Source organism: Cebus imitator, unplaced genomic scaffold, assembly GCF_001604975.1.
Source record: "Cebus imitator isolate Cc_AM_T3 unplaced genomic scaffold, Cebus_imitator-1.0 Scaffold571, whole genome shotgun sequence".
In the NCBI taxonomy this organism is placed as follows: Eukaryota; Metazoa; Chordata; class Mammalia; order Primates; family Cebidae; genus Cebus; species Cebus imitator.
The window spans coordinates 586,245-601,942 of record NW_016107886.1 but is presented as its reverse complement, the minus strand read 5'-3'; the positions used below and the strand labels follow the sequence as shown (position 1 = coordinate 601,942).

Sequence of the window (15,698 nt, the reverse complement as noted above, 5' to 3'; positions counted from 1 at the left end):
GTATTTGGCTGTCCCACTTCCCTGCCCTGACCTAGGAAGGAAGCAGAAGGAAAGGACTCAGCTCAGGCGGACACTTTACCGGAGCAGGACTTTGGGGAAAGTCTCCGTCTTTAGAAAAAACCAGCAAGTTAGCTGCTGTTTCATGCTCTTGCCCTACTGTAAGTGTAGCTGAGCAAGCACAGACACCCACAATAAATGCAGAAAGCAATCAGGGATGATGTAAGAGCATCGAAGATTTTTGTCATTCCAACAGTTTGAAAATCATGGCTTTAAAATAACCTAAATGTAAAAGCCTGACACAAAACCACACAAACCCCCAAATCAGCTTTGAGTTGCGAAGCACTGACTGCGTGCTGGCAGCTGTGCCAAAGTCAAAACCCAGTGGTAACCCCTAAGACATTCGGTATGAGACGTGCTTATTATGATTTTTATTAGAAATAGTAGTAGCAGAAATGGTTGTGGATTTGGGATAATCCATCAACAGCTATTTACAGAGTCCAGTTTACACATACATACAGAAAATCTCCCCCAGTTTAGCAGGAATTAAAGGTAATTTCCTATCAGAGAACCATGCTTGTTCTTGACTCAAAAGCATCATGCTCTAACCAGCAAGGTGACTGGGCACTCAAGAGCATCCGCGATTTCCCATTTCCTAACAAATTAAATGTCAAGTTCTTAACCTGTGTTGTGGGCTGACCTAAGTCACTTTGGCTTTTCACAGTTACTAGCTTTTTTGGGGGGAATGGGGAGATAATCAGTTTCCAATAGACATCTACCATGACCAGGTGGAATAAAATCAAGTATCAGACCTAAGTCTGCCAAGCACATGTGTGCACACACGCGTGCACACACGCAACCTGTCACGCACAAGATCTGTTGTCTTTTGATCAATGATATCACAAATATTTATTCCCTTTTAGCCTTCCAACCATTACCTTGCATATAAGCTTACATAGGGCAAGTGGAGCAATATTCCAGTTCCAGAAAGGCAGAACGTGGCCATGGACTCAGGTGACTTTCTCAGTGGACTCAGGTGACAGAAAGGCGGGGTGGCATGGTGCCTTCAGCCAAGGCTGTGCTCAGAGGAGCAGAGGTGTCTGAGCTTGCTCATCACTCTTGCCCCGTTGGTGCAAGGAGGGACGTGTTTTAAAATTTCCCAATTCACATATCTCTAAAGAGGCACATTCCACTAATGAAAAAATGTTCCTACGTTTCTTTATGTCACAGAAGAAGAAATGAGTAGCTCTGATCAAGACAAACGATAATGGAGCTGCTTGGCATCACTCTCTTTGGAGACTGGAATCCTCACTGGAGCCCTTTACTTGCCAATTAACCTCCTGGTATCCTGGATGTTTCCTCAGGTTTCAGATAGTGTATGATGCGTCTTACGGGGTACCACACAGCTAAGATCTTCTTACAACACACAGTCTGTGCTGAAGTTGTGTTTTGTTTTCTTTCTGATCAAAGAACATGGTTTTCTTCACGCGACTTCCCCCGACTTCTCCCCTGAGTCCTCCCGTCAAATAACTCTCTCGAGTTGAACATCCCGCGCCAGCAACAGGCTCCTCTCTCCATCCGAAAAAATCCATTCCTCCCTGTCTCTGTTCAAAATACGTAATTCATCCTAGAAAGCTCACCTTTGAAACAAATGTTCTTAACGCCTTCATTTACTATACATGTGACCACGTTTGTGAACATACGTCTGCACATTTGATAGCAAACGTACTGAACATTTGATAATGCATTCGATTAATTCAGTTATTAAACAAAGACCACGTGCTGAGTAACGGGACCAGCTTTGTGCTTCTTCCTGGATCCAGGCAGCCTGTGAGTGTGCCAGGAAACCAGGGAACACAGTGCGATGGGCACTCCAGCAGAGAAGTGCAGGGCAATTTGCCGCCAATGCAGCCTGCGGAAGGGGACTTCTAAGTTTGCTTGGTAGAATCTTGAAGGCTTTTCTAAAAAATACTGCTTGAGGTGAGATTAAAGAATAAATAGAAGCCGTTCTGTTTTAAAAGGCAAAAGCAAAGAAACATGAGAGCAAAATCTGACCTTTCGAGAACAGACACAGGATTTTTTTCATGGTTGCCACTGCAAATTGGTGCACCATAATAAGAATTTCAAATCGTGTATTGGAGACTGTGGCAGACTCTGAAATTGGAAATGAGGGGATGATTTCGGATAACCGTTTTGGAAAGATCACCCCACTGACATGCGGAAGATGGACTGGGGAAGGCGCAGCTGGACAGGGTGCAGTGAGAATCACTGATGGTTCACATGAGGAATGAGGGTGGCTGGAATGAAGGAGGGGCAATGTGGACAGACGGAGCAGAAACAGGACCAAGCATCAGATTTACTCGGAAAGCATTCGCAGTATGACTGGCGGGAAACACAAGAGATAGAAAGAGATGACAGGTGAGATGACAGGTAAGATGACCATCAGGCCAGCCAAGCAGATATCTGGGCCAAAATCAGAGCAGAAAGGCAGGAACAACATCTCAGAAAGCAGGAGAAGCATCTCATGGTAGAGAAGGGAACTCCCTGACCCCACGGTAGAAGGACTGAATCCGAAGAAGAAATGTGATGTCTAAAAGGACGGTTTATCTGAAATCCTGGAGTGCATGAGAAAACACCAGATAAAAACATCAATTTGAAGTCGTCATTATAAAGCAGTAGGTGAAAGAACGAACAGGAACAAGGGCACCTCCGTTAGAAAGAAAAGGTCTCGTCCTCCACTCTAGGAAAGGGAGCTATTCTAGAGGTGGCTGCAGAAAAATAAATCCATGGAAGTGGCAGGCGGGAGCAGTCAGGGAATATGTGAAGCAAGAGAAACCGGGGCAATGAGAAGAGAGAAAAGCATCTCCAGACAAGAAGTGGCCACACTGTCAGCTTCTCCAAGAGAGTAAGTAAAGCAGGAAGAAGGGGGAAAAAGAAAAGTAATCCCCTGGAATGGGCCCTAGACACTCAGAGGTGAGCACGGTGCAGCTGGAAAGCGCTGGGACGGACGCAGATAAGAGTCATGCCGACGACGCCTTTATTCTGCCTTTTGTCAAAGCCATTTTGTTCTTTTCTTACCCCTCCTATCCTGGTCCACTGTGTTGATACAAAGGAACGCCCAAGGCTGGACCATCTATATCTATATTAAAAAGGGGCGTGCATTCGGCTCACAGTTCTGCAGGCTGTGCAGGAGCGTGGCACCAGCATCTGCCTCAGGTGAGGCCCTCAGGGAGCTTCCAGTCATGAAAGGAGGCAAATGGGGAGCAGGCATGTCACATGGTAAGAAGGGAGCAGGAGGGAGAGAGGAGGGTGCCAGATCCTTTAACCTCCAGCTCTAGTGTGAATAGAGCAAGGACTCGTGACCAAGAGAAGGGCACCAAGCCATTCGTGAGGCATTCACCGCCCACCGGCCGCCACCACCCATCAGGCCCCACCTCCAGCACTGGGGATCACATTTCAACATGAGATTTGGAGCGAATAAACATACAAACACTATCACCCCACTATGATGTCGTAATGTGACTGGATTGTGCCCTCCACTTCATGTGCGGAGACCCTAACCCTCAGGACAACCGTTTTTGGAGACAAGGCCTTCAGCAGATAACAAGGCTAGATGAAGTCGTAATGGCAGGACTCTCATCTATAGAAGGTGCCCCCACCCCCTTTTTGAGATGGAGTTTCACTCCGTTGCCTATGCTGGAGTGTAGCGGTGCGGTCTCACTCATTGCAACCTCTGTGATTCTCCTACCTCAGCCCCCCGAGTCACTGGGATTACAGGTGCCTGCCGCCACGCCCAGTTCATTGTTGTATTTTTAGTAGGGACAGGGTTGCATCATGTTGGCTAGTCTTGAACTCCTGACCTTGTGATATGCCTGCCTCGGACTGCCAAAGTGTTGGGATTATAGGCCTGAACCACCGTGCCTGGCCCGGTGCCCTTTTAAGAACAAGAAGAGGGAGAGAGAGTCTCACTCCAGGAACACAGGAGAGGTGACGTCAGTACACGGTGAAATGCTGGCTTCACACTGGGCAGGAGAAGAAGGCACGGAAGCCCCGCTCCCTTGCCAGCCAGACTCCACAACTGTGAGAAATCAATTTCTGTCGTGTAGCTGCCTGGTCCACAGTAGCTGATGTGGCAGCCCTGGGAGACTGGTACACGTGGTTTCCCCTAAGGCAGCTAGAGCTACACATTTTAAAAAACTCTTTGACTTATTTTGATCTTGCATATAATATTCAAAATAATAAATCTGTAAAAGTCCAAATGGTAAATTCTTCTAGAGAAAGCATCTTCCTATATATAAAACCCATGAATTTATTTCCTGGGGGGGAAAAAATGAAGAAAAGTTTCCTATCCATGACAGAGCTGCTCGTATATTCTGCATTTCTATAGGAAGAAGAGGAGACTAATATACCAGAGTGCTTGTGATCCCAGGTGTTTCTTGTTTATGAGAACAAGGCATTTTAAATTCTTCCATTGTGGGTTTCATAACCTCAGGTATACACAGGAATCTCAAATGTCAGCGGCTTGCCTGGAAGAGAGAGCCATCGCAATAGGAGGAGACAGCAATGGCCCCAGGGACAATTTTGGCAGAGAGAAGAAAACCAGGGTGCCAAGGCAATCTTGATTGTGCCTGTTACACTCAGCACACTTTCTTTTTGACTCATATGGGCTTTGGCTCCTAGAAGCACACCAAAAAAAAAAAAAATCAACAACAATAAAGTCCCAACCTTTTCATGACCAAATTCCGGTGCGTGAACAGCACTGTGGCACCAGACAGCTTATAATTCAGGACCAGGAAATAATCAACCATGCACAGTTTGCAGCGACTCTCCCAACAGCCGTTTGGAGCCTTTCTTCCACTTTCTGCACGACGCTGCTCTTGTGATCTTGGCCTCTGGGCCAAAATGAGAATACACTACAGTGACTCTGGACCTGCAGGGGATAAATAATTAATTCCAAACTCAGCCAGAAGCCAGTCCTACTAACTTCAGTTGACAAAAAGTGACTATTACCCGGACTCCAATGCTGAGTACACACACTGGGAAAGAGCCCTGGAGTGTTATGATATTTGTGATACCTGTGAACCACGATCTCCTTTTAATACAGTTTCTGTCCTCAGTTTTCCCCGGTGACAGTCTAGCGAGTAGAGGCAGCCTGAGAGAATCTGCCATTCTCTTTGCTTCTTGTTGTTGTTCTTCCTGTACTATGGCGTGATTTATTCTCTTGGTATCATATTCTTTACTATGCCTAAAATCAGGGGACCTGTTTAAGGTGTACTAAATGTTCACATTTGGAAGCAATTTAGAAGCTTCTTCCTTAAAACCGATTTATAACTCAGATATCTGTACTTATCCCCAGAAATTCCACTGCATTCATGATACAGTTTGGCTCTGTGTCCCCACCCAAATCTCACCTTGAACTGTAGTTCCCATAATCCCCATGTGTCATGGGAGGGACCCCTGGGACGTAATTGGATCATGGGGGCAGTTGCCCTCATGCTGTTCTCGTGATAGTGAGCGCTCATGGGATCTGATGGCTTTACAAGGGGCTTTTCCTCCTTTTCTTCGGCACTTCCTGCTGCCAGCATGTGAAGAAGAAGGTGTTTGCTTCCCTTTCTGCCATGACTGGAAGTTTCCTGAGGCCTCCCCAGCCCTGCAGCACTGTCAATTAAAACTTTTCTCTTTATAAATTACCCAATCTCAGATGTTTCTTCATAGCAATATGTGAACAACAGACTAACGCAACGTATAAAACTGATAAAACAAGCAAGTCAATGCAAAAAGCCTAGTCAAAGCAGGCAAATGAGAATTCCTACTTTAAAACTTCAAAACCAGGTACTTCGATCATTCATTTACAATTTTATTTTCCTATTTTATGCTAAACGTGGTGATTTGTATTAAGAAAAGAGTCAAAAACGAATGTCTCTGTTGAGATGAACAGAGAGAGAGAGGGTGTATGTTTGCTCTATGAGTAGCTTAGACGACATCCCCCATAGCTTAGACTGCGTCTATATAGGTCAAGGGCATACAGAAATATGTATACTTACATTTTCTCTTGCTTTTTCAAATTTATAAATTGTGTCTGTTCTTTCGTTTTGTTTTTACGCTTTTATTCTAGACAGACCGGGTACATGTGAAGATTCATTACAGGGAATATTGTGTGATGCTGCAGTTTTGAGTATGTATTCCATCACACTGACAGTGAGCATTGCAGCTGACAGGTAGTGTTCAACCTACCTCTCTGAAACCTTCTAGTAGTCCACAGTGTCTTTTGCTTCCAGATTCAAGTCCATGTGTGTTCAATGTTTAGCTACCACTTTTAAGTTAGAACATACAGTATTTGGTTTTCTATTTCTGTGTTAGTTTACTTAGAATTATGCCCTCCAGCTTCATCCATCCTGCAACAAGGACATCACTTAATTATTTTTATGGCTATGCAGTATTCCTTTGCGTATATGTACCACATTTTCTTTATCCGATTTACCATTGATGGACATCTGGGTTGATTCCACTGGCTATTGTGAATAGCTTGACAATGAACATATGCATGCATGTGTCTTTTTTTTAAAATTATTTTTCTTTGGATAATGGAATTACTAGGTCAAATAGTAGTTGTAACTTCTTTAAGAAATCTCCACACCAAGAAAAGCTCCACATGGTTGCTTTCCATGGTGGTTGAGCTGATTTAAATTCCTGGAAATGATGTATAAACATTCTCTTTTTCTCAGCCTAGTCATCTGATTTTGTTGTTGTTGTCGTTTTGGACTTTTTAACAATAACCATTCTGACTAGTATGAGATGGTATCTCACTGTGGCTTTCATTTGCATTTATCTGATGATTAGTTATGCTTAGAAGTTTTTCATATGTTTGTTGGTCACTTGTATGTCTTCTTTGAGAAGTGTCTGTCCATGTCATTTGCCATTTTTAAATGGGGTTATTTGTTTTTTGATATTGATTTGTTGAAGTTACTTATAAATTCTAGATATTAGGCCTTGTCAGATGCACAGTTTGTGAATATCTTCTCCTGTTATGTAGGGTGTCTCTTTGCTCTATGAATAGTGTATTTTGCTGTGCAGTAGCTCTTTAGTTTAGTTAGGGTCAATTTATCTATTTTTGTTTTGCAATTGCTTTTGGAGATTTAGCTAAAAATTCCTTACCAAGGCCAATGTCAAGAAGGGTATTTCTTAGGTTTACATCTAGGATTTTTGTAGTTTGAGGTCCTACATTTAAATGTTTAATCCATTTTGAGTCAGTTTTTGTATATGGTGAAGGGTAAGAGATCACTTTCAATCTTCTGCATATTAGCCAATTAGCCCAGCACCATTTATTAAATAGGGAATTCTTTTCCTGTTGCTTGCTATTGTTGAACTTGTTGAAGATCAGATGATTGTTGGTGTGTGGTTTGATTTCTGAAATTTTATTTTGTTCTATTGGTCTAATGTGTCTATTTTTGCACCAGTTCTAAACTCTTTTGGTTAATGTGGCCTTATTGTATAGCTCACAGTTGGGTAGTGTGATTCTTCCAGCCTTATTTGTTTTGCTTAGGATGACTTTGGCTATTCAGACTTTTTTTTTTAATCTATATGAATTTTAGAATAGTATTTTTTTTATTGCTGTGAAGAATGTCATTGGTAGATTGATAAAAATACTATCGAATCTAAATTGCTTTGGGCAATATGGCCATTTTTATGATATTGATTCTCTAATCCATGCACATAAACTGTTTTTTCATTTATTTCTATTGTCTTTGATTTCTTTCAGCAGTGTTTTGTAATTATCTTTATAGAGATTTTTCACCTCCTTTATTAGCTGTATTTCTAGGTATTTCATTTTCTTCATGGCTATTGTAAGTGGGATTATGCCCTTTATTTCATTCTCTGCATGAACCTTGTTGGTGTATAGAAATGCTACTGAGTTTTGTATATTGATTTTGTATCCTGAAACTTTACTGAAGTCATTTATCCTGGGAGCCTTTTGGCAGAGTCTTAAGGATTTTCTATGTATAGAATCATACCAGCAAAAAAAAAAATTGTTTACTTTTTTTCCTATCGGAGATCTTTTCCTTTTTTCTCCTGCCTAAATACTGTGCCTGGTATTTCCACTACTATGTTGAATAGGAGTGGTGAGAGTGGGCACCCTTTTCTTATTGCAGTTTTCAAAGAGAATGGTTCAGACTTTTGCTCATTCAGCATGATGTTGGCTGTGGGATTGTCATAAAAGACTAATATTTTGAGGTGTGTTCCTTTGATGCCTAGTCTGCTGAAGATTTTATCATAAATGGATGATGGGCTTTACCAAAAGCTTTTTCTGCATCTAATGAGATGATCATATGGTTTTTGCTTTTGATTATGTTTGTTTGGTGAATCTCATGTATTTATTTGCTTATGTTGAACCAGCCTTGCATCCCAGGAATGAAACCTACTTGATTGTGATGAACTAACTTTTTGATGAGCTGCTGGATTCAATTTGCTGTTGTGTTTGGGATTTTTGCAATGTTCACAAGGGATATTGGTCTAAAGTTTTCTATTTTAAGAATGTTTAGAATAGCTTATGTGTAGTAGGCACTATTTTTTAAATAAAAATAAAATACTTATTTTAGAAAAAGTAATGGTTTAATATAAGTTGTGTGACCCTAAACCCTATGAATTGTGGTTAAAAAAAATCGACAAGACAGTGTGGCAATTCCCCAAGGATCTAGAAATAGAAATTCCATTTGATCCAGCAATCCATTACTGGGTATATACCCAAAGGATTATAAATTGTTCTTTAAAAAGACACATGCACATATATGTTCACTGTGGCACTGCTTACAATAGCAAAGACGTGGAACCAACCCAAATGTCCATTGATGATAGACTGGACAGGGAAAATGTGGCACATATACACCATGCAATACTATGCAGCCATCAAAAACAATGAGTTTGTGTCCTTTGTAGGGACATGGATGAATCTGGAAACCATCATCCTCATGAAACTGACACAAGAACAGAAAACCAAACACCAAATGTTCTCACTCATAGGTGGGTGTTGAACAATGAGAACACATAGACACAAGGAGGGGAGCATCATATACTGGGGTCTGTTGTGGGGGGCTGGGAAGGGATGGTGGGGGATGGGAAGGTTAGGGAAGGATAACATGGGGAGAAATGCCAGATATAGGTGACAGGGGGATGGAGACAGCAAACCACCTTGCCATGTATGTACCTATGCACATGTACCCCAGAACCTAAGCACAACAACAAAAAAGAATTACTTAGACAGCCTTAGCCATTTGGCGTACGTGTCACAAATCCTTTTTCTAGTTTTTAAAATTTGTTTATGGTGATCATTTTATTGTGCAGACATTTTATATTTTTATGAAATCAAATTAGAAAAAAATGGGCTCATGGTGAAGTAAATGATGATGTACCCTAGGTAAATAAAAATTCAGCTTCACAAATGTTTCATTCACTTCTATATAGTGACCTCAGAATAATATTACACAGATTTCTTAGGTTGGTTTGATTGAAATAAAATTTAAACGCATATATATGGCTTGATAGTAATTGAATATGCTTTCTTTCCGGAACTTACCACTTTGTCTTATTGTGAAAAAGTTACACGTTATATCACATGTCACTTTAAAGAACCTCCATGCATTGCTGAAGTTCATTTGTCGAATAAGAAATTTCTATATTGCTCATACACAGGCATTTTTAATTTATAAAAAGTAGGCTTGATAGGGCTGCAAGTTTTTGGATTCCATAAGTGTGGTTACTGGAATTAAGAAAAATACTCATATTAAAGAGAAAGTATCTGGAAGAGCTGAGGCTGCCATGAGATTACGGCGGTTTGCTACTTACCAAAAGAGGGCATGGGGTCAGCATTAAGAATCCTGTTTCATTTATCACCATTTCATGGAATGGATTTTCTGTCCTTAGAAATAAGGACATTTTGTAACTGAACCACCAGAAGAGAACATGACTTGACTCTAAGCACTTCTTTTAAAAAGGGAAAGAAAAAAAGAGCAGAATTTTTTTCCTAAGCTTGAAGAACAATGTATACATTAGGACATCATTTCATGTAAACTGTGTGATCTTTTACTCTCTGTTTTTGCTTATTGTTGAATATCTATTATATGACTGCTTTAGTTTTCTGAAAACCTGTTTATTTCACAAGAACATTATGCTTCCAGATAATCCGTGACATGGCACAACCAAACACTTACCTCAGTGAGTTACATTTAGAAAAGATGCCAAGGTGACTGATGGTACTGAACTTCAAAGGTGTGAAATACGGAAAGGAATTAATGATCAAACTGAAAAACCCATTATGTCAGGTTTAGAAGTAGCCCTCGCAGAAGGTGATTCTCTGAAGTTTCATCTTTACATACAAAAGGCAAACATTTGTGGACCCTGTGAGAGCCCAGAAAGCAAAGAGAAAAGTGGTAACACATATTTGGCAAACATGTTGTTGTTTTAGGAGATTTGTTTTTATGCTGCTGAGGGAAATATTTGGATTTTCCTCAGGGAGTAAAGTTGCTGTGAACACGTTTAGGTGACGAGAAGGAGCGTGGGGTCGTGAGGGTGCAGCCCGCACAGCTGGGCAGACCCCTGACCTCGGAAGAGCCTCACACGTGCGTTCTGTTGAAGTTTCTGCAATTAATTCATTAAATTAAACAAACAAAAACGGGTTCATGCCTTCAATGGGCCAGGCCCTGTCCTAGCGTCAGTGTGGATACAACAGTAAGCACACTAACTCAGTAAAAAGGAATCTAGAAAATGAGACAAAGCAGGAGGCAGGATGCGTGTGATGAAATGTGACGGCTGTATGCAGCGGACGGTAAGAGGCGCATCGGGGCTACAAGACAAATGACAGCCCTGAGGCTGCCTCCACATCCCACAGTGCCTTCGCTGTGTGTCACTTAGCAGTTTAATGTTACCGGGCTTGGGAATTTCCAATTCTGGCCCAGGGATTACCAAAATTCTATGACAAGGGGACCTAAAACTTTGGTTGTCCTAGACAAGACCACCTCAGCACAGATGCAAATTTTATAAGCCTTGAAACAAGTTTACCTTAAAGAATGGCTTAAACTCTCTTTACAAAAGACACCCCTGGTAACTGACTGGATTGAATACAGGTAAAAAAGGTGGAAGAGCTCCCCAAATACTGAAAATGATCTCTGGCTGGACGCCCTGGGTTAGTCAGTCGTCTGACCGCGGCCGTGTTTGGACCCCGCCGCAGCCGGCTCTCACGAACCCTATAGCAACAGCATTGCCAGAATAAAGCACTGGAGCATCAGCCAGTGTCTAAGGCTCATCTGTGACAAGAATCGAGTGCCTCTGGGGGAAGGCTGATGAGCTACAGCCACCTGAGATCCTTGAATGTGACACTAAATACAATTGTATAATAAGAAAACACGCAATGCACAAACAGCCCACAGGCATTGGCTAGCAGGGACTGCGCAGCAGACAACAGTTTATGTAAGGAAATACTTTATGAGAAAGTGAGTAGACATTTAAGCAATGGGGAAGGCACATATTCATTTTCTAAATCTGCTGTATTAGGAGACATGGAACTTTGAACATAGGAAAGGAGAACATTACCTGGAGGGCAACACAGAATTCTGGAAAACATCGTCTTACATAGATTGTGTGAGAGCCTTTTAGTGATCAAGTAAGAGAGAGAGAAACCAGGAAAGGGAGAATCTGAGACACCGAGAGAGAGAACAGGATGAAGCACATGTACCCGGCAGCACCAGTGCTCAGACATCTTGGTTTTTCCAGCATCACCTGAATTTCCTGATTTTCTAAGGTCTACCTCACAGAACCTATTCCTTAGTCCAATTTCTTGGGCCCATTTGTATTGCCGTCTCAATTCGTCAGCAAGCCATCCTTAGTGATCTGCCAGTCGGGTCAGGGAATGTGTTTGCATCTTTACCTGGTCAGAATGAACGGTGAGCGGCCCTCACTCCGGCACACACTTTACCTGCGACAACTGCACCTGAACACAGGGGAGGTATTTGGCTCTGAATGAAATAGCCTATTTCTTATTTAGTTACAGTGTTGGTGTAAAATGCAAACGTATTTTGATTCAAGTGCATGTTCTTAAAATCACTGACTGGTGGAAAAAAGAGAAAATAAGGGAAAATAATATGTGACTATTTCAAGATTTTTTTTAACTAAATGGAGTTGGAGGAAAAAATAAGTCATTCAAAAACTAGATTTTGTAATACCTCTAGCTTCTTACCAAAGATATTGGATGATTTGAGATCTCAAAGAAATTTCCAAATCTAAAATTTAAAATGCGAAAGGATTCCTTTTCCTTTATGATTGCAATGTTGGAACAGCGTTCTCTATGAGTGTTCACTGCCTGGTGATCTGTAATGATAGGGTTTTCAGCCAGATTCTTGACAATATCAGTAAACACATTTCCTATCAACCGCACTTCTCGCTCCCCTGGACATTGTGACATAAACACCAGTTAGTTAAATTTAGTTTCAGCCACTCTCTGAGAAAGCCGAACTTAAACCAGATTAAGTGCACACTTGCCACGTGGCCCCAGGGAGCTGCGGCCTGGCAGCATGTGGATCCTGTGGCAGCTCAAGAACGCCACCAGTCGTGGAGCAGCAGAAACGCAGGGCGGGAAGATAATCCACATTTATTATATTTTGGTGATAAGTTTTCAAGTAAAGAGAGGTATGTTCTTCTACAAGTATATTTTACCCATTTGCTGTTTGATGTCTTTGCTAAGATGTTAAAACGTGTTTATTGACTAAAAACTATAATAAATACATTTTACAGAAGGAAAGAAAGAGAAAGGGGGAAATGAAAGGGGGAGGAAAGGAGGAAGAAAACAAACAGGACTTTTCCTATCTCTACAGAAACTCTTGTGTTCAAACACTGCTTGTCATAATGTTTTTCCTTAAATAATACCCTTAAGAAATGTACAATTCTAAAACACTAGAATAATTTGTGTTTTTTGTGGTTAAACAAACCAGTGTGAACCGTTTAAATAAACCGTGAGGACTTCATGACAGAGATGAGAATGTCCGGGGAGTGCTTGACACAGGTTTTCCGCTGCGGTTTGCAGATTCTTGTAAACTAAACCTCATGGCAAGAGCCCATATTGAGAGTTCATCTGTGAACCTTGAGGATCGAAGGCATTACACTGCTGCCTGAAAACACTCTCTGGTTCTTAAATAGTCTTTTCTACACATTCCATGTTCATAAAGGCATTCAATACAACAAACGCTCTGGAAGCTATTTCTGAGTCATAAACCCAGTGACATGAGCAAGATCTTCCATGGAAACTCTCCGAGCCTGGAAGCCTCTGCTCAGTGAATGCTCCCACCTTCCATGGCACCCAGCCTTCCTTCTCTGTGCTCCTCTGCATTTACCGTCCCACAGGTCGGTCCCAGCCCTTTCTGTCATCAGCACCTCTGCACCTCCTGCGTCTTCTCCGAAGGCAACCTTTCTGGCTGCTTCTCATCTATCAGCTCTCAGCTCACATGTCCACAATGCAAAGAGCCTGCCTTTGACCAACCAACGGAAATTAGGCCTACCTATTTGATTCAAACAACTCGCTGCAAGTGCCAACTATTCTATTTATTTTCTTCTAATTTTTCCCTTCTGTATTGCATATCTCCCTCTCTAAAATAGAAACTTGACCAATACAGTCTCTTAACGACCTTATTTACCATTTTGTTAGCAGCATATAGTAACATGCCCTGGGGAGATGAGTGCACGATGATATTTTTGGAATGCTTAGGTGAAGGCTTTTCTATCAATCAAACTGAACAACATGTCTCAGGCTCTTTTGAGAGGCCGAAGTAGATGTAAATAACTCTGTATCATTGTAGCACGGTTTGCTGAAAGGCAACTCATGGGCTATAAGGCAGCGACGTAAGTATGGAAGTTTATAGGCTTAGTTTGGTGAATAATATTATGATAAACATTTAAAGTTTCCCTGAATTTCTGAAGAACAGATAAAAGTATCAGTGTTTCTCTAGCACAGGTGATCTCAGGGCAACTGGAGAAAGTTTGAAGTTACTGAATATTTGGCCAAACACATTTGCTAGTCTACTTAAGTAACTACCCCAAAAGTCTTGAAATGCTGGTCTTTTTAAACATGGACAAACAAAAATTCGACGGACTGAAGCTTTCATTTTTATTCATCTGAATATACAGCATATTCTAAATATATAGACAGTGACATTGTAATCTCCCCAAAATAAATATTTCTGGAACATTGCATTCTCCTAGTCTTCTTTGTTACCCATTTTATGTTAATTTTGGCTATGTTACATGTTCCAGAAGTTCCAAGATTTTCTCACTTAAACAGTAACAGGTTAGCTTCAGTTGGGGTTGTTGATTTGTGAAAGCTGTTTAACTGCAGCTCTGAGAGGCACCGTGGGAGGGAGTCTGCAAACTGGTAAGCCAGGGGAAGTCCCTCCTGGAAGAGTAAAAGCAAGGCATTGTTTGCTAGAAAAAGGATAAACATGGAAAAACTGGTGCGAAAGAAAACAAAAATAGCAAATATAAAAGGCAGCAAATACGTTCCCCTATCCCTGGAAAAAATCCGTTGTCTTTCAATCAATAGTAAAATTAGAAAAATAAGGATAGATAGTAGATATTGACTTTGTGATACTAAGTGAGAGGAATTGAATTTGAATTTTAGTATTCTGACTTTAAAAATTAAAAATCAGGTGCTCGCTTCGGCAGCACATATACTAAAATTGGAACGATACAGAGAAGATTAGCATGGCCCCTGCGCAAGGATGACACGCAAATTCGTGAAGCGTTCCATATTAAAAAAAAAAAAAAATTAAAAATCAGAAAATCTGTTTGTCATCCTAATTTTTGTTTTGAATTTTTACTGAACTATTAAATCCAAAAATCTAGGAACCAGTTGATGCTGAAACGGATGGAAGTAGCATGAGTGAACACTGAAGCAGAGGCGTCGGGAAGAGCATCCTCAGAAGCTGTAAGACAGCGTGGCACGAAAATGACCCCTCTGTTGCGTCTCCAGTTCCGTGACAGATTAACACTGACTCTGACACCTTGGGAGCGATGCCTCCGTCAAGTTTGTTATCCATGAAATTAACATTAAATGTCAAGAGTTGAACAGAGTAATGTTGAGAGTGGAATAATGTTACCCTAGAAAGAAGATAGGTATTGTTTCCAAACATTCGAAGAGTTTTTAGAAAGTTGATATTCCAAATCAGAAATGTTATATAAGCGAATAGCTAGGTAACTTCACAAAAAGTTGAAATAACATGAATATATCACTGTTTAAATGGTGATCTTTCATGTCAGTCAAGAATTTTTATCCAACAGATTCATGAATATATGGCTTTTATAATAAAAAGTATTTATTAAATATTGTTTATAGTTTGGACTGAGTTTATAGATAAAAGTTTATAAAAGTTTATAGTTTTTAAAATCTTAAAATCTTGAGTTTTTATATTCTTAAAGGACACATTTCAGTGGAAAAAGAAAAAAGAGTTCAAAGAATTATCTGGAAATTAGAATGTTTAAGGCCTAAATTCCCAAATCAGCCATGTTCAGATGACTCGATCAAAATGCCATTTAAAGAGATCAGTAATTTAAAATGGCTGGTTATGTAAACAGATCTGAGCAAATTTCAGATTTATCAACAAGAGAAACAAAGAGAAAGAAAACAGGAAAGGGGAGGAGAAAATACTGAACAAAGGAAGATGCTA

The 15,698-nt window shown here is 40.8% G+C and overlaps 1 non-coding gene across 1 annotated transcript; it reads left to right on the top strand.

Moving 5' to 3' along the window:
* Positions 1–14,681: 14,681 nt before the first annotated feature.
* LOC119469098 lies at positions 14,682–14,788 on the top strand. The gene has a single exon (XR_005197919.1). It is a non-coding gene; the product is annotated as a U6 spliceosomal RNA (small nuclear RNA).
* Positions 14,789–15,698: the final 910 nt, after the last annotated feature.